Source organism: Somniosus microcephalus, chromosome 4, assembly GCF_052327205.1.
Source record: "Somniosus microcephalus isolate GS21.2 chromosome 4, FLI_Smic_1.0, whole genome shotgun sequence".
Taxonomy (NCBI): Eukaryota; Metazoa; Chordata; class Chondrichthyes; order Squaliformes; family Somniosidae; genus Somniosus; species Somniosus microcephalus.
In genome coordinates, this window is record NC_140990.1 from 43,545,534 (window position 1) to 43,564,231 (window position 18,698).

Consider the following 18,698-nt stretch of genomic DNA (forward strand, 5'->3'; position numbering starts at 1 on the left):
CTGCACTGTCCCATCAAACACTCCCGGGGCAGGTACAGCACGGGTTACCGATACCTCCCCTGGATACCAAGGCTAGGAGAGGCACTCTGGATGATATGGGGAGCTGGGACTTGTCCCTGAGAGTTAGTCGTGGCTCAGTGGGAGCACTCTCTCTCTCTCTCTGTATCTCAGTGGGAGCACTCTCTCTCTCTGTGTCTCAGTGGCAGCACTCTCTCTCTCTCTGTCTGTGTCTCAGTGGGAGCAATCTCTCTCTCTCTCTCTCTCTCTCTGTCTCAGTGGGAGCACTTCTCTCTCTCTCTGTCTGTCTGTGTCTCAGTGGGAGCACTCTCTCTCTCTCTCTCTCTCTCTGTCTGTCTGTGTCTCAGTGGGAGCACTCTCTCTCTCTCTCTCTCTCTCTCTGTGTCTCAGTGGGAGCACTCTCTCTCTCTCTCTCTCTCTCTCTGTGTCTCAGTGGGAGCACGCTCTCTCTCTCTCTCTCTCTCTGTGTCTCAGTGGGAGCACTCTCTCTCTCTCACTCTCTCTCTGTGTCTCAGTGGGAGCACTCTCTCTCTCTCTCTCTCTCTCTCTGTGTCTCAGTGGGAGCACTCTCTCTCTCTCTCTCTCTCTCTCTCTGTGTCTCAGTGGGAGCACTCTCTCTCTCTCTCTCTCTCTCTGTGTCTCAGTGGGAGCACTCTCTCTCTCTCTCTCTCTCTCTCTGTCTCAGTGGGAGCACTTCTCTCTCTCTCTGTCTGTGTGTGTCTCAATGGGAGCACTCTCTCTCTCTCTCTCTCTCTCTCTGTGTCTCAGTGGGAGCACTCTCTCTCTCTCTCTCTCTCTGTCTGTGTGTGTCTCAGTGGGAGCACTCTCTCTCTCTCTCTCTCTGTGTGTCTCAGTGGGAGCACTCTCTCTCTCTCTCTCTCTCTCTCTCTCTGTGTCTCAGTGGGAGCACGCTCTCTCTCTCACTCTCTCTCTGTGTCTCAGTGGGAGCACTCAGTTCAGTTCAGTTTTTTTTTTCAGTTCAAATGCTTTATTGGCATGAAAGTTTACAGAGAACCATATTGCCAAAGCTTACATAGCAAAAAGGTACAGTTTTCCAACATTCTGTAGGTGTCAATCGATTTGACATTTGTTGGGTATATACAATATTACTTTTAAACAATATTAATTTTAAACAGTCTTTCTACTTCATTTGGTATGTTCAATATTAATTTTAAACAGTCTTACTTTTAAACAGTCCTCAGGTTGTGACATGTTGTTACATATTTAGTCCCAAGGTATGGTCTGTCTCCTTCTCCTAGGACTAATCTCAATTTTGACAGATCATCCAATTCCTTGAAATCTGGGGTTGTTTGGCTTAGCTTGTCTCTCTCTCTCTCTGTGTCTCAGTGGGAGCACTCTCTCTCTCTCTCTCTCTCTCTCTCTGTGTCTCAGTGGGAGCACTCTCTCTCTCTCTCTCTCTCTGTGTCTCAGTGGGAGCACTCTCTCTCTCTCTCTCTGTCTCAGTGGGAGCACTTCTCTCTCTCTCTGTCTGTGTGTGTCTCAGTGGGAGCACTCTCTCTCTCTCTCTCTCTCTCTCTCTGTGTCTCAGTGGGAGCACTCTCTCTCTCTCTCTCTCTCTCTCTCTGTGTGTCTCAGTGGGAGCACTCTCTCTCTCTCTCTCTCTCTCTCTCTGTGTCTCAGTGGGAGCACTTCTCTCTCTCTCTGTCTGTGTGTGTCTCAGTGGGAGCACTCTCTCTCTCTCTCTCTCTCTCTCTCTCTGTGTCTCAGTGGGAGCACTCTCTCTCTCTCTCTCTCTCTCTCTGTGTCTCAGTGGGAGCACTCTCTCTCTCTCTCTCTCTCTCTCTCTCTGTCTCAGTGGGAGCTCTCTCTCTCTCTCTCTCTCTCTCTGTGTCTCAGTGGGAGCACTCTCTCTCTCTCTCTCTCTCTCTGTCTCAGTGGGAGCACTCTCTCTCTCGCGTCTCTGAGTCAGGAGGTTGTGGGATCAAGTCCACCTCCAGAGACTTGAGTTCACAATCTAGGCCAACACTCCAATGCAGTACTGAGGGAGCGCTGCACTGACAGAGGTGCCGTCTTTTGGACGAGACGTTCAAGCGAGGCCCCCTCTGCCCTCTCAAGTCGACATAAAAGATCCCATGATGTTATTTTGAAGAGCAGGGGAGTTCTCCCTGGAGTCCTGGCCAACATTTCTTCCTGATCCAACATCACTAAAACAGATCATCTGGTCATCATCACATTGCTGCCTGTGGGATCTTGCTGTGCACAAATTGGCTGCCTGATTTGCTACATTACAACAGTGACTGCTCTTCAAAAGTACTTCATTGGCTGTAAAGCGCTTTGGGATGTCCTGAAGTTGTGAAAGGTGCTGTATGAATACAAGTCTTTCTTTAACAAAGGAGAAAAGGCCCAAAATGGAAGTCGGTAACAGGACATCAATTAGTCTCCTCTTATCTTAGAGACATCAAGGACTCAATACAAAGTGTGTTTGAAACAAAGCAGATTTATTTGACTTATTTCCAGAATATTAAACTCCAGCCCAATTAGAGGGGTTACTAACATCAGCAGAAACAAACCCCAACTGTCAGAATGAACATGGTTCAGTCCTGGATGTGATTAACAGCAGAAATAACAGCAGAATTGAACCCCTGCAGTCACTTGTAAACTCGCTGGTGTCTCAGCAGGTGAGATCAATGAGTGAATCCCTTCCCACACACAGAGCAGGTGAACGGCCTCTCCCCAGTGTGAACTTGCTGGTGTCTCAGCAGGGTGGATTACTGAGTGAATCTCTTCCCACACACGGAGCAGGTGAACGGCCTCTCCCCAGTGTGAACTCACTGGTGTCTCAGCAGCTGGGAGCTGTACAGAGCTCTGGTTAGAACCCATCTGGACTATTGCGTTCAGATCTGGGCACCGCACCTCAGGAAGGATATATTGGCCTTGGAGAGTGGTCGCGGCGCAGATTTACCAGAATGATATCGGTGTAAAAGGGTTAAATTTCTTCAAAAACTCAAGCAGGTTTGCAGGACGTGACCCACCCCACGTAACGTCAGGAGGCGGGTCATTGTCTCCGAGGCAGCAGGGGAGTCACAACCACAAACAGAGGCGGGCAAATGGAATCTGCCGTTTGCTGCATCAATGTGTCTGGCTCTGTTCCATGGAGGAGCCGGCAGATTTCCAGTTTCACCCACCCCCCGCCCTCCGATCAGCAAGCTCCCTGACAGCCCTGGTTTAGCAGTTGGACAGATGAGACCTGGCCATCAAAATGGCTCGGTCCTCTCGCCGAGGACATTGGACAGGCAGCACCATCGCACCGCTTGCCCGATGTCCACCCAGAATGAAAATCAGCCCCAAGAAGTCTAAGCTCAGCAATCTCAGCAACGTCAAACACATCCAAGGTCCCCGATCAGCTGCAAGAGAAGGATCGACATTCCATTCTTGCCCATGTGCCAGTTGCAATTGAGCCTTTCTTTGAAATGAGCCTGACTGAATGATCTGATTTGTGGTGTTTAATGGACTTGAGAAGCCAATCATATTTGGAAATATGAAACTGAACCCTGTATTTATTGAAAATATCAAATCTACCTTATGCAGCTGACTGATGCATCTCAATGGCAAGAGCATTGTGATAATAAAGGTTTGTAAATCAGAGCTGAATTTGATATTTCCAATAAAATCAATCTCAATGTTTCACAAATCTGAGATGTTCCAAGAGTTTTCAATGTGTTGGACCTGACTGGATGGTGATAAATATTTGGACATCTCCAAGCACACTGCCTGACATTAGATTGTCCTCCACATTACAAGCTGTCTTATCCTCTTCAGCAATGCACATCTTCAAATGAGAGAAAAGGTCGTTGCGTGTCTGGGTTTCTTCCTGCACAATGGACCTCCAGTTTGTTCCCATTTGCTCACTGCATGTGAAGAGATCACTGCTTTGCTGTCAGATCACAGGCCAAATGTCAGAATTAAAGCAATTGTGGTGATAAGAGTAGCTGGAACATTATTAAGGATCGGAACCAAACTATTGTCAGGAGAAATTCGCTTGGGTTGTGTTTGGGAACAGCAGGGGGTGATTTTAACCTCACACACCCGGCGGGAAACTAATGCGATCAGATCGGCCGCTTGTTTTACACCCCGCCCGATTTCACTTTCGACTGAAATCATTGGAGAGCAAAATCGGGGAAGGTGTAAAACGGGCAGGAAATTCAATCCCGTCAGGTGGGGGAGGTTCAAATTACCCCCAACATATCTGAACTAGAAGGACAGCTACTAAAAATGGCCAAAAGGACAATAAAATAACGATGGAAACAGCCTGAGCAGTTCCGCAGCAACAGGAATCCCCAAATGGGAAGCTTTCTGCTTTTTAACCTCGTACACTATTTATCTACAAAGTACATCTCTAATTATCATCAACAGCAAGCTGCAATATCACTTATTGGAATATGATTGTTTGACTAAGTAAGAGTTTAGCCAAAGAACTACCTGCAGTTATTTTACAAATATAGTATTTTCTTGCTTTAAGCAAATCCATTGAATTTTCTTTTGCCGTTTACTTTTTGTTCTGTTTTTTCTCTTTAGGTCCCTGCACACAACCAAAGCATTCTCAGCTGAGGGAACAGGTGGGCAGCTTGCTCTGACCCTGCCGTTCTACTGTGACCCGTGGGGTCTCACCCTCCAAATGAACTTCCTTGTGGGGACACGCTCACTTTCTGTTGACCCCCCTCTTTCTTCCCGACAGTCCAGTGGAGATTAAGGATTTGCTGTGTGAGGGAGAATGGGCATAAACCCACATCCCACCATTCTTTGGTGCCATTTGTTGAGCTGGCATGCTGTGCCCATCTCCGTTAATGACTTCTGATGTCCTTCAGTTTTTTGAAGCAGAAACAGTGTCCACAAAGAGCTACTTGTGCTTCAAAAGAGTCGAGCCGCTCGGCCAAACAGCCAGGTGGACTTTCAGTCCAAAATATAATCCATCGATCGATCGCTCACTTATTTCATTCATTTAGTAACGGCAGATTTTACTATCTTACACCACATTCTGTGTATTTAAGATAGTATCTGATGACTATCTGAATTTATGTTGATAAATTATTGGGAGGGTAGAAGTGGTGCGATGCTCAACACTAAGAGTTGGACTGTTTCCGATTCACCAATTGAACACTTTGCTCTCACCAACGTGCGTGGTCCCTTTAAATGTGCTGCGCAGTTTCTCTCCCAGCAGCAGGAGCTGGTGAGCGGCCTGCGCGGGGCCTCGCCATTGCTGCGCCACCGTGCAGCCACGCACCTTAGGGGCAACATTGGTGTGCGGCCCTCAACAGCTCACCACAACTTGTTAAGTGGCCCTCCAGCCCAAATCATTGCCCAGCCCTGCCCGAAACCATCTTTAACGGGATTCTGCCTCCTGACGGAGCTGGGAAAGATTTTGCCATTATTACCACAATTGAGCACCTTTTTCTTTTCCAAAGATCTCTGAGCTTCTCTAATGGCTGCTTTTATCTCCCTCAATTGTGGGTGATATTTCTCTCTATTCTCCTGTAAACTGAATTCCACTTGATCTCAACTGGGTTCAATGTAAGTTAGTTCAGGGAGTCAGGCATCATTCATCCCTAGACCTACACTGGCCGGTGAAACCCCAGTCATTTCCTTAGTAAGGATTCCTCTGGTTCCTCACCATATATTTGTCAGGATACCGAAACCCAGCTTTCTTACCGTCCACTCCTGGAGACCCCACTCCCTGAGCCTACAACCTTCAGCAGGCTCAGTGGTGGAGTTCCACAGCAGGAGTGAACCCAACTGTTAGAATGAACATGGTTCAGTCCTGGATGTGATTAACAGCAGCATTAACAGCAGAATCCAACCCCTGCAGTCACTTGTGAACTCGCTGATGAATCAGTAGGTGGGGTGACTGAGTGAATCCCTTCCCACACACGGAGCAGGTGAACGGCCTCTCGCCAGTGTGAACTCTCTGGTGTCTCAGCAGGCTGAATGATCGAGTGAAGCCCTTCCCACACACAGTGCAGGCGAACGGCCTCTCCCCAGTGTGAACACGCTGGTGTGTCAGAAGGTTGAATGAAGTAGCAAATCCCTTCCCACACATGGAGCAGGTGAACGACCTCTCCCCAGTGTGAACTCACTGGTGTCTCAGTAGGTGGGTTGAATTCGTGAATCCCTTCCCACACACGGAGCAGGGGAACGGCCTCTCCCCAGTGTGAACTTGCTGATGTGTCAGCAGATCCGTTTTGCTTTTAAAGCTCTTCTCACAGTCAGAACATTTAAAAGGTCTCACATTGGTGTGAACAAGTTGGTGTTTCAGTAAGTGGGATGAAGAAGTGAATCCCTTCCCACACATGGAGCAGGTGAACGGACCTTCCCCAGTGTCAACTCGTTGGTGTGTCAGCAGATCCTTTTTGCTTTTAAAACTCTTCTCACAGTCAGAACATTTAAAAGGTCTCATATTTGTGTGAACAAGTTGGTGTCTCTGTAGTTGGGATGACTGAGTGAGTCCCTTCCCACACACGGAGCAGGTGAATGGCCTCTCCCCAGTGTGAACTCGCTGGTGTGTCAGCACGTCACATGACTGTGTGAATCCCTTCCCACACACGAAGCAGGTGAATGGTCTCTTCCCGGTGTGACTGCGTCGATGAATTTCCAGCTCAGATGGGCAATTGAATCCTTTCCCACAGTCCCTACATTTCCAGGGTTGCTCCCCGGTGTGACTGCGCTTGTGTTTCGCCAGGCCAGAGGATCGACTGAATCCTCATCCACACACAGAACACGTGTACGGTTTCTCCCCGCTGTGAATGGTGCTTTTTGCTTCCATGTTATGTTTGATGATATTTAGGTCCCGATGAATTGAGTGGCTCTGTCAGATCTTGATGTGATGTTTGAGTCTAATTTCCTGTCTACAAATCCTGCCCTTCCAATACCCTGTAAAATGAATATAAAACAGGAAAAAGGGAGTGAGAGAGAACCCACAAAAACACAAAGACAGGTTGTGAAATTGAGCTCAATGAATCTGGGAATTTGTGGGGCCGGTACTAGAAAAACAAGTAACGATTAAAGCTGCCGGATTGTCATTAAAATCCCAACTGGTTCACTAATGTCCCTCAGGGATATGGGGATCAGGCGGGAAAGTCAAGTTGAGGTCGAAGATCAGCCATGACCTTATTGAATGGCGGAGCAGGTTCGAGGGGCCGTATGGCTCACTCCTGCTCCTAATTCTTGTGTTCTTATGGAAGGGAACCTGCCACCCTACCTGTCCCACGACTTCTACCGCCAAGAAGGAAAAGGGCAGCAGGTGCATGGGATCACCATCATCTGCAAGCCACACACCATCCTAACTTAGACATATATCGTCATTCCTTCAATGTCACTGGTTCACAATCCTGGAACTCCCTCCCTAACAGCACTGTAGGAGCACCTTCACCACACGGACTGCAGCGGTTCAAAGGTGGCTCACCACCCCCTTCTCAATGGCAACTAGGGATGGGCAATAAATGCTGGCCTTACCAGCGACACCCACACCCCAAGAATGAATAAAAAAATCTATATCTGTAAAATAGATTAAAAGCCTTTACAGAAATATTTGTTCCTAAAACAATACTCTTTTACATTGTCGGGACAGCGTCTGTTTAACAAGCTAATCTCCCCCAGAAGCCACCTCCCTTGACAGTCTCACATTGGAAATTGTTGGGTCCTCCTGGGCTCAGAAGTCCTGGGGGTTAAACCCAGCAGCTTCTCCTCCATCTCCACTCCAGCTCAAACTGATGCAACAAAAAGACCTACACAGGCGGCCAGGGACCGTCTTCCGCATCCAGCGCCCGCCCTGATACAAGCCGGCTCTGGATTGGCGGCTCTGCTGTGTCGATCCAGTTGTGGTTTCTCCTGTCCGGGTTTCCTGGTGCCGCACTCATCAGTCACATGACAACCCATTGTTAGCGGAAGCGCGTCATCCTCGGTCCCAGGGACCGCCTCAGGAGGAGAGAAGATGACCGCGCATGCGCCGTGTTGCAGAGGGAACCGGTCAGTCTTTCCTCTACCAAGATGGCAACGCATAACCCGGCCCTGTCACTGAGAAAAAGCCTCACCGCTGCCGTCCGGTGGAACATAGACCGGGCCGTTGGATCTCATTCAGGCCTGAGGCCGTTCTCCAACTTTAGAAACCCTGCGGCGCGGCCTACCCGCAGTTTATTAATCTCCCGACCCCGCTCCCGCCGACCTGCAGCTCCGCCCAGTGAGGGACACGTGACCCGGCCCCACGGCCTGATTGACGGGAACTTCCGACCAATAGGGAGCGAGCGGGGCGGGGCTGGAGGAACGAGCCGGCGGTGGGTCCTCCAACCAATCGGGGAGCCTGAGGGGTGGGACTAGCGCCGGCTGATTGTCTGATCCGCAGGGCAGCGAGTTTCTCCAGTCCCTTGTTCAGGGCCCGGGGCCAGGGGAGGCTGTGGGCCTTTATTCCCCTTATTGGGCACAAGGCTCTTTGTCTCACAACACACTGGCTCAGGTTTTAATAGAGACTTTTTTAATTCATGAATAAAAGCAGATAAACCTCGTCCTTCTGAAAAATAAACTTTTTAATATTTGGGAGTAAAATAACAAGTTTTTTTCCCTCTGGGGAATTTATTAGTTTCAGGAAACAACAACCACTTGTATTTATAAAGCGCCTTTAATGTAGTAAAATGTCCCAAGGCTCTTTACAGGAGCGTTATAAAACAAAATTTGACACCGAGCCACATAAGGAGATAGTCGGGCAGATGACCAAAATCTTGGTCAAAGGGGTAGGTTTTAAGGAGCATCTTAAAGAAGGAGAGAGAGGTAGAGAGATGGAGAGGTTTAGGGAAGGAATTCCAGAGCTTAGGGCCCAGGCAACTGAAGGCACGGCCACCAATGGTGGAGCGATTAAAATCGGGGATGCTCAAGAGGCCAGAATTAGAGGAGCGCAGATATCTCGGGGGGTTGTAGGGGCTGGAAGAGATTAGAGAGATAGGGAGTGGCGAGGCCACAGAGGGATTTGAAAACAAGGATGAGAATTTTAAGGATGAGACACTTGAGGAAAAGCAGGGAGTGGGGAAGGTCAAGCCCTTATGGCACAGGGTCGCTAATTCTGTTCTGCCACAGTTACTGGGACAGACTATCTCCCCCTCTCCTCCACACAGGGGTTTGTGGTATTTAATGGACAGCGATTCTTCTTGTTCTGTGAGATTGTAACTAAAGGGACACTACTCTGAGATGGCTGCGAACATTTAGTGTCACCAGCCTTTCTAAAACCTCTTCCTTTCTTTGAAGATCTGTGTGAACAAGCTGGTGACTCAGATGGGATGAACTCTGAAACCTCTATACACAGTCAGAACATTTAAAGGGTCTCTCATCGGTTCTGGGGCAGGAGGGATCTGGTTAACAGTGATCACAATATCATTAGGTTTAAAGTAGTTATGGAAAGGGACAAAGAAAAATCAACGGTGAAAATACCCAGCTGGAAGAGAGCCAATTTCAGTGATTTGCGAAGGGATCGAGCACAGGTGGACTGGAAGCAAAGATTGTCCAGGAAAACAGTGAATGACCAATGGCAGGGCATCAAGGCTGAGATAGTTCGGGTACAAACCAAACATATTCCCATAAGGAGGAAAGATGGGGCGTCCAAAGCAAGAGCTCCCGATGACAAAGGATATCGAGGTTAGAATAAAACAGAAAAAGGAGGTTTACGACAAATGTCAGGTACAGAATACAGTCAAAAACCAGGCAGAATACAGAGAGTGTGGGGGGAAATTGAAACAGGATATAAGAAGGGCAAAGAGACAAGATGAGAAAAGATTAGCGGGTAACATAAAAGAGAACCCAAAAATCTTCTATAAACATATGAAAAGTAAAAGGATAGTTAAAGGAATGGTGGGGCCGATTAGGGACCAAATAGGAGCTCATCATACGGAGGCAGAGGGCGTGGCTGAGGTACTGAATGAGCACTTAGCATCTGTCTTCACAAAAGAAGAGGATGAAGTTAATGTCGCAGTAGAGGAGGGGGGAGTAGAGAAATTGGATAAAAATGGATAGAAAGGAGGTGCTAAATAGGTTGTCATCACTCAAAGTTAACAAGTCACCCGGTCCAGATGTGATGCATCCTAGATTGCTGAGGGAAGCTAGGGTGGAGATAGCAGAAGCTCCGACCACAATCTTTCAATCTCCCTCAGATATATGGGAGTGGTGCCAGAAGACTGAAGGATTGCAAATGTTACACCTTGTTTAAAAAAGGGGAGGGGGATAAACCTGGTAACTACAGGCCAATCAGACTAATGTCAGTGATGGGTGAACGACTAGAGACCATTGCCAAGGACAAAATTAATTCTCACTTGGAGAAGCATGGGTTAATAAGGGGCAGCCAGTATGGATCTGTTAAAGGTAAATCGTGTCTGACTAACCTGATTGAGTTCTTTGATGAAGTAACAGAGGGTTGATGAAGGTAGTGCAGCAGATGTTGTATACATGGACTTTCAAAAGGCATTTGATAAAATACCACATAAGAGACTTACTCAGAAAATAGAAGCACAGGGAATTAAAGGGTTGATGGTAACTTGGGTATATAATTGTCTAAGGGAGAGATTCCCTGTAAACATCTGACATTATTCTCTGACGATATAAGCTGTGTCTTTATGCATTTCTCCACTTCACCTGACGAAGGAGCAGCGCTCCGAAAGTTTGTGATTTCAAATAAAGCTGTTGGACTATAACCTGGTGTTGTGTGACTTCTTACATTTGTCCACCCCACTCCAACTCCGGCATCGGTGGCATAGTGGTTAGCACTGTTGCCTCACAGCGCCAGGGACCCCGGTTCGAATCTGGCCTCGGGTGACTGTCTGTGTGGAGTTTGCACATTCTCCCCGTGTTTGCGTGGGTTTCCTCCGGGTGCTCCAGTTTCCTCCCACAGTCCAAAGATGTGCGGGTTAGGTTGATTGGCTATGATAAATTGACCCTTAGTGTTAGGGGGATTAAATACGTGGGGTTATGGGGATAGAGTGGGATATGTGTTGGTGTAGGGGTTACGGGGATCGGGTGGGATATGTGTCGGTGCAGGCTCGATGGGCCGAAATGACCTCTATCTGCACTGTGGGGTTTCTGTGATTCTGTGATCTCCACACTAAGGGAGAGGAGGCAGTGAGCAGTGCTGAGCGATGTTTTTCTGACTGGAGGGAAGTATGCAGTGGGTTCCCCCAGGGGTCGGGATTAGGACCATTGCTTTTCTTGTTATATATAACTGACCTGGACTTGGGTATAGGTGTACAAGTTTGAAGTTTAAGGATGATACAAAACTTGGCAACGTAGTAAATAGTGAGCATAGTAGTAGCAGACTTCAGGAGGACAGAGACAGACTGTGAAATGAGCAGACACAAGGCAGATGAAATTAAATGAGGATAAGTGTGAGGTGATGCACTTTGGGAGAAACAACAGGGAGAGGCCGTATAATCTAAATGGGACTATTTTGAGGGGGTGCAAGAGCAGAGGGACCTGGGGGTCCATATTCACAAATCTTTGAAAGTGCCACGGCAAGTTGGTGAGGCAGTTCAGAAAGTGTATGGGATACTTGGCTTTGTAAATAGGGCCATTGAATACAAAAACAAGGAAGTTACACTAAACCTTTACAAATTACTAGTTAGGAACATAGGACAGGAGGAGGCCATTCAGCCCCTCGAGCCTGTTCCGCCATTCAATGAGATCATGGCGGATCTGTGACCTAACTCCATACACCTGCCTTTGGCCCATATTCCTTAATACCTTTGGGTAACAAAAACCTATCAATCTCAGATTGAAAATTAACAATTGATCTCGCATCAGTTGCCATTTGCGGAAGAGAGTTCCAAACTTCTACCACCCTTTGTGTGTAGAAGTGTTTCCTAATATCACTCCTGAAAGGTCTGGCTCTAATTTTTAGACTATGCCCCCAGTCCTAGACTCCCCCACCATCGGAAATAGTTTCCCTCTATCTACCCTATCTGTTCCCCTTAATATCCTGAAAACTTCGATCAGATGACCCCTTAACCTTCTGTGGTAAACCACTGTATTGTATATTGCCACCTCTGGGTGGCGCTGTGTATGGAGGCATGCCTCAGCTGACTCCACCCACCACTGTGTGGGTTTCGTTCAGACTTGTTCAGTCACTCACGAAGAAGCATGGTCTCTTCTTAGCTAATAAAAGCCTTATTCATCTCTTCTTTCGACTCGTCATCTCTTCTTCGACTCATCACCTTTTATGAAGTAATTGATAAGCGTATCAATTTTATTAGCTAAAAGTTAAATGGCGACACCTGAGGAGCAACAACAGCAACGGATACAGCAGACATTGCTGAGAGCCCTCAGACCACCACGCCTGGACCTCGACCCTCAAGAGGTGGGTGCATCAGCCAAGTTTGAACACTGGCTGAGCTGCTTTGAATCCTTCCTCGCAATCTCACAGGTTACAGAGGAGGATCACAAACTGAAAATTTTGACCGCCCAGGTGAGCCATCAAGTATATATGCTAATCCGGGACTCTAATACGTACGTGGCGGCCCTCGAGCTACTAAAAGGGCAATATACGCGCCCAGTGAACACAATTTACGCCCGACACCTCTTGGGATCCCGCAGGCAGCAACCGGGAGAATCGGTAGGGGCATTTGCACGGGCGCTACTGGCACTCTGCAGAGACTGCGATTGTAAAGCGGTAACGGCTGTGGAGCACGCGCAGGGACTCGCCTGTGATGCCTTCGTCAGGGGCCTCCAGTCAGACCACACCCAGCAGAGACTGCTAGAAAGCAAGGAACCCGACCTGAAGACGGCCATTGCCCTTGCGCTCTCGTTAGAGGAGGCCCACCGAAACCTCGAGGCATACCCCCGTAACGGCGCCGAGACATGGCAATCGAAACCGTGGGACACGGGACCGCCGCCCCCGGCACCAACCGCTGCAGCGACCCAACCGAGACAGCAGCCTCCGGTAAGAACTGCTTCGATGCCCAGTAACCAGGCCCAAAAATGCTATTTCTGTGGCCAGTTAAAACATCCCAGAGCGCACTGCCCAGCTAAGACAGCTACCTGCTCGGGCTGCGGGAAGAAAGGCCATTACGCTAACGCCTGCAAGGGGAAGCCAGCCAGCAGCGCAGCGTGCGGGCCGTGGGAGCAGCCATCTTATCCGCCATTTTGTGTACCCCCGGCCGCATGGCATCCGCCGCCATCGTATCCAACGCACTCAACCGCCATTTCGTCACCGGAACCGACCACCGTCTCGGCGGATGACTATAGTGACTCACTAAGCCACATACTGGCCTCCGTGACGCTGGATCAAGCCCTCCCTCACCATCTATCCAGCTCCATGATGGATATCGCGGTAAACGGCCGCGCCACCAGTTGCCTGATCGACAGCGGGAGCACAGAGAGTTTCGTCCACCCCGACACGGTACGTAGCCACTCCCTCACGATTCTGCCAACGCACCATCGCATTTCTATGGCGTCCAAGTCCCAGTCAATGGACATCAGCGGCTACTGTGTGGTGACCCTGTCAGTAGGGGGCACTGAATATAAAAAATTTAAACTGCTAGTCCTGCCCCGTCTTTGCGCTGCCGTCCTGCTAGGGTTGGATTTTCAGTGCCACCTTAAGAGTGTCACACTAGCATACGGTGGACCCCTCCCCCCACTCACAGTCTGCAACCAACAACTTTTAAATCGCCCGCTGCAAACCACCTGCAGCCTTTCCACATTAAAAGTCCCCCCCCTCCCCTGTTCGCTAACCTCACCCGCGACTGTAAACCCATCGCTACCAAAAGCAGACGGTACAGTGCCGGGGACAGAGCTTTTATCAGCTCTGAGGTGGAGCGGCTATTGAAGGAGGGCATTATCGAAGGTAGCACTAGCCCCTGGCGAGCCCAGGTTGTAGTCGTTAAAACCACTGCAAAACGCCGCATGGTAATCGACTACAGCCAAACCATAAACCGGTACACCCAGCTGGACGCGTACCCCCTCCCTCGCATATCTGATATGGTCAATCAGATTGCGCAATACAAAGTATTCTCCACCATCGACCTTAAGTCAGCGTACCACCAGCTGCCCATCCGCCATGAGGACCGCCAGTATACTGCCTTCGAGGCAAACGGCCGCCTCTACCACTTCCTTAGGGTCCCCTTCGGCGTCACCAACGGGGTTTCGGTCTTCCAAAGGGAGATGGACCGAATGGTTGACCAGAACGCGCTGCGGGCAACCTTCCCCTATTTGGATAACGTCACCATCTGCGGCCACGACCAGCAGGACCACGACGTTAATCTAGCAAATTTCCTCCGTACGGCCCAACGGCTGAACCTAACGTACAATAAGGAAAAATGTATGTTTCACACCAAGCGCCTGGCCATCCTCGGCTGCGTGGTGGAGAACGGAGTCATCGGGCCCGACCCCGACAGAATGCGCCCCCTAATGGAGCTACCCCTTCCCCACTGCCAAAAAGCACTGAAGAGATGCCTGGGGTTTTTCTCCTACTACGCCCAGTGGGTGCCCCTCTATGCAGACAAAGCCAGGCCCCTCATCAAAGCCACCTCCTTCCCCCTGACACCAGAGGCGTGTGCAGCCTTCACTCTTATCAAGAACGATATCGCGAAGGCCGCAATGCACGCGGTGGATGAGTCCATCCCCTTCCAAGTGGAGAGCGATGCCTCCGACTTCGCCCTAGCCGCGACCCTTAACCAGGCGGGCAGACCCGTGGCCTTTTTCTCAAGGACCCTCCAGGGCCCCGAGACGAGACACTCCTCCGTCGAAAAGGAGGCCCAGGCTATTGTAGAAGCGATGCGTCACTGGAGGCATTACCTGGCCGGGAAACGATTTACCCTGCTCACTGACCAGCGTTCAGTAGCTTTTATGTTTAATAATAAGCAGAGGGGTAAAATCAAGAACGACAAGATCTTGAGGTGGAGAATCGAACTCTCCACCTACAATTATGATATCTTGTATCGGCCAGGGAAACTCAATGAGCCCCCAGATGCCCTATCACGTGGTACATGCGCCAACGCGCAGAGTGATAGGCTGCAGTCCCTCCACAATGACCTCTGCCACCCGGGGGTCACCAGGTTTTTCCATTTTATCAAATCCCGTAACCTGCCCTACTCCATCGAGGAGGTCAGGACCATGACCAAGAGCTGCCAAATCTGCGCCGAGTGCAAACCGCACTTCTATAGGCCGGACAGAGCAAGCCTGATCAAGGCCACCCGCCCCTTCGAACGCCTGAGCGTCGATTTTAAAGGGCCCCTCCCCTCCGCTGACCGCAATGTGTACTTCCTCAACATAGTTGATGAGTACTCCCGTTTCCCCTTTGCCATCCCTTGCCCAGACATGACCAGTACCACGGTCATCAAGTGTCTGAATGACATCTTCGCTCTGTTCGGGTTCCCCAGCTATATACATAGCGACAGGGGCTCATCGTTCATGAGCGACGAACTTCGGCAGTACCTGCTAACAAGAGGTATCGCCACGAGCAGGACCACCAGTTACAACCCCCGGGGGAACGGCCAGGTGGAAAGGGAGAACGCGACGGTTTGGAAGGCAGTCCTCTTAGCACTAAAATCTAAGGGCCTTCCGACCTCCCGCTGGCAGGAGGTCCTCCCTGCAGCGCTCCACTCCATTCGGTCACTGCTTTGTACTGCCACTAATGCGACCCCTCATGAGAAAATGTTCGTTTTCCCCCGGAAGTCCACATCGGGAACCTCGCTACCGGCATGGTTGACTTCTCCTGGGCCCGTCCTACTGCGGAGGCACGTGAGGACGCATAAAACGGACCCCCTGGTCGAGCGGGTGCACCTCCTACACGCCAACCCCCAGTATGCCTGGGTGACATACCCAGACGGGCGGGAGGACACGGTCTCCATACGAGATCTCGCACCCTCGGGTACCCCTGAATTACCACCGTTATCCCCCTTACCACTGTTATCCCCCACCACCCCTCCCAACCCAACCCCTGCAGACGGCATGCCAAAGCCCCAGGAATCTTCGCCAACCACCCAGACACCAGACCCGACGTCGGATGCTGCAACACCACCGCCGCCACCACGACGATCAGGACGTCAGACAAGGCCTCCTGATAGACTTAACTTGTAGTACCCTTCACCCCGCCGGACTTCACATTAAACAAGGGGTGAATGTGGTAAACCACTGTATTGTATATTGCCACCTCTGGGTGGCGCTGTGTATGGAGGCATGCCTCAGCTGACTCCACCCACCACTGTGTGGGTTTCGTTCAGACTTGTTCAGTCACTCACGAAGAAGCATGGTCTCTTCTTAGCTAATAAAAGCCTTATTCATCTCTTCTTTCGACTCGTCATCTCTTCTTCGACTCATCACCTTTTATGAAGCAATTGATAAGCGTATCACCTTCTAAATTCTAGGGAATACGACCCTAATTTGTGTAATCTCTCCCCGTAACTTAACCCTTGAAGTCCGGGTATCATTCTGGTAAACCTACGCTGCACTCCCTCCAAGGCCAATATATCCTTCCTAAGGTTTGATGCCCAGAACTGCTCACAGTACTCCAGGTGTGGTCTAACCAGGGTTTTGTGCAGCTGCAGGGTTTTGGCCTCAGCTGGAGTCTTGTGTACAGTTCTGGGCACCACACTTTAGGAAGGATGTCAAGGCCTTGGAGAGGGTACAGAGGAGGTTGACCAGGATGGTACCAGGGATGAGGGACTTCAGTTATGTGGAGAGATTGGAGAAGCTGGGATTGTTCCCCTTAGAGCAGAGAAGGTTAAGAGGAGACCTAATAGAGGTGTTCAAAATGATGAGGGGTTTTGATCGAGCAAGTAGGGAGAAACTGTTCACTCTGGCAAGTGGGTCGGTAACCAAAGGTCACAGATTTAAAATAGTTGCTAAAAGAACTGGAGGGAAATGAGGAGAATTGTTTTCATTCAGAGGGTTGTTAAGATCTGGAACGCACCATCTGAAAGGATGCTGGAATCAGGTTCCACAGGAACTTTCAAATGGTAATTGGACGTGTACTTGAAGAGGACTAGTTTGCAGAGTTCTGGGGATAAAGCTGGGGTTTGGGACTAAATTGGACAGCTCTTTCAAAGAGCCGGCACAGACACGATGGGCCGAATCACCTCCTTCTGTGCTGTTAGATTCTATGATCAGTGTAAAGACGCTGGTGTCTCTTAAGGCTCTTCGAGCTTTTAAAGCTCTTCCCACAGTCAGAACATTTAAAGGGTCTCTCGTCAGTGTGACAGGAGGGTGGATGACTGAGTGAATCACTTCCCACACACGGAGCAGGTGAACGGTCTCTCACCAGTGTGGAGGAGCCGATGTCTCTTCAGCTCCCCGGAGCTTTTAAATCTCTTCCCACAGTCAAAACATTTAATGGGGTTCTCTCCAGTGTGAACTCGCTGATGTACCAGCAGGTTGGAGGACCGAGCGAATCCCTTCCCACACACGGAGCAGCTGAATGCCCTCTCCCCAGTGTGAACTTGCTGGTGTTGCTTGAGCTCCTGGGGGATTTTAAAGCTCTTCCCACACTCAGGACATTTAAAGGGTCTCTCGTTAGTGTGAACTCGCTGGTGTCCCTTCAGCTCCCCAGAGCTGTTAAAGCTCTTCCCACAGTCAGAACATTTAAAGGGTCTCTCGTCAGTGTGAACAAGCTGGTGTGTCTGCAGGGTGGATGATTCAGTGAATCCCTTCCCACATTCGGAGCAGATGACTATCCTCTCCCCAGTGTGGAGGCGCTGGTGTTTATGCAGATTGGATGACTGAGTGAATCCCTTCCCACATTCGGAGCAGGTGAACGGTCTCTCCCCAGTGTGAACTCGCTGGTGTTGCTTGAGCTCTCAGGGGATTTTAAAACTCTTCCCACACTCAGAACATTTAAAGGGTCTCTCGTTCGTGTGAACAAGCTGGTGTCCCTTCAGCTCCCCAGGGCTTTGAAAGCTCTTCCCACAGTCAGAACACTGAAATGGTAAACCTACACTGCATTGAGTGCTGGAAGATGATCAGCAATGCATCTACTATTGCTAGGGCCACTTCCTTAAGTGCCCTAGGATGTAGATTATCAGGCCCTGGGGATTTATCGGCCTTCAATCCCATCAATTTCCCCAACACCATTTCCCTACAAATACTGATTTCTATCAGTTCCTCCCTGTCATTAGACACTATGTTTCCCGACATCTTTGGGATTTTATTTGTGTCCTTTGTGAAGACAGAACCAAAGTATGTATTTAATTGGTCTACCATTTCTTTGTTCCCCATTATAAAATCCCCTGATTCTGACTGCAAGGGACCTATGCTTGACTTCACCAATCTTTTTCTCTTCACATATCTATAACAGCTTTTACAGTCAGTTTTTATGTTCCCTGAAAGCTTACTCTCATACTCTATTTTCCCCCTCTTAATTAATCCCTTTGTCCTCCTTTGCTGAATCTTAAACTGCTCCCAATCCTCAGGTTTACTGCTTTTTCTGGCCAATTTATATGTCCTCTCCTTGGATCTTATGCTATTCCTAATTTCCCTTGTTAGCCACCGTTGAGTCACCCTTTTTGTTTTATTTTTATGCCAAACAGGGATGAACAAATTCTGTAGATCATCCATGCGGTCTTTGAATGTTTGCCATTGCCTATCCACTGTCAACCCTCTGAGTGACATTCCTCAATCAATCCTACCCAACTTGCGCCTCATACCATCATAGTTTCCTTTATTTAAATTCAGGACCCTAGTCTCTGAGTCAACTACTTCATTCTCCA

General features: G+C 49.4%; 1 pseudogene; it reads right to left on the reverse strand.

Moving 5' to 3' along the window:
- Window positions 1-3,967: 3,967 nt before the first annotated feature.
- Window positions 3,968-18,698, reverse strand: part of LOC147118755 (uncharacterized) — a 50,155-nt pseudogene continuing 35,424 nt past the window's right edge.